The sequence below is a fragment of the Octodon degus genome, unplaced genomic scaffold, assembly GCF_000260255.1.
Source record: "Octodon degus isolate 3935 unplaced genomic scaffold, OctDeg1.0 scaffold00016, whole genome shotgun sequence".
Taxonomy (NCBI): domain Eukaryota; kingdom Metazoa; phylum Chordata; class Mammalia; order Rodentia; family Octodontidae; genus Octodon; species Octodon degus.
This window is the reverse complement of record NW_004524592.1, coordinates 20,407,463-20,408,117: the sequence shown is the minus strand read 5'-3', so window position 1 is coordinate 20,408,117 and position 655 is coordinate 20,407,463.

The following is a 655-nucleotide window of genomic DNA, read 5'->3' as shown; positions in this document are numbered from 1 at the left end:
GAAAACTCAAACTTGACCCAGGTCTATCACCATGCACTAAACTAAAGTCAAAATGGATTAAAGATCTAAACATTAAAGCAGAGAACACTAAATCTGGAAGAGAAAGTAGGAGGAACTCTTGAAGACATAGGGGTAGGTAAAGACTTCATGAACAGAAATCAAATCGCATGAGAAAGAGTTGAAAGTATTAACAACTGGGACCTGCTCTTACTGAGAAGTTTTTTCATGTCAAAAGAAATTACCAACAAAATGAAAAGGCAACGCACAAATTTGGAAAAAGTCATGACAAATAAAAGTATGCAGACAAAGATCTGCTCTCTAGAATTTATAAAGAACTAAAAAAAAAGGGGGGGCTGGGGAGATGGCACAGTACAATAAGCACTTCCCTGGCAAGCACAAGGGCCTGAGTTCAAACCCCGGTTCCGCCAAAAACCCCCCCAAAACAAAAAACTATAATACACTAGGGCCCTAAAATATAAAGACCCAATCCAGAAATGGGCATCCAAGATGAACACATGCTTCTCAGAGGATGAAATTAAAAAAGCGAATAATATACGAAAAAATGCTCCACATCACTAGCCATCTGCAAAATGCAAATTAAAACAACATTGAGATATCATCTTACCCCAGAAAGAATGGCTATCATAAAGAAATC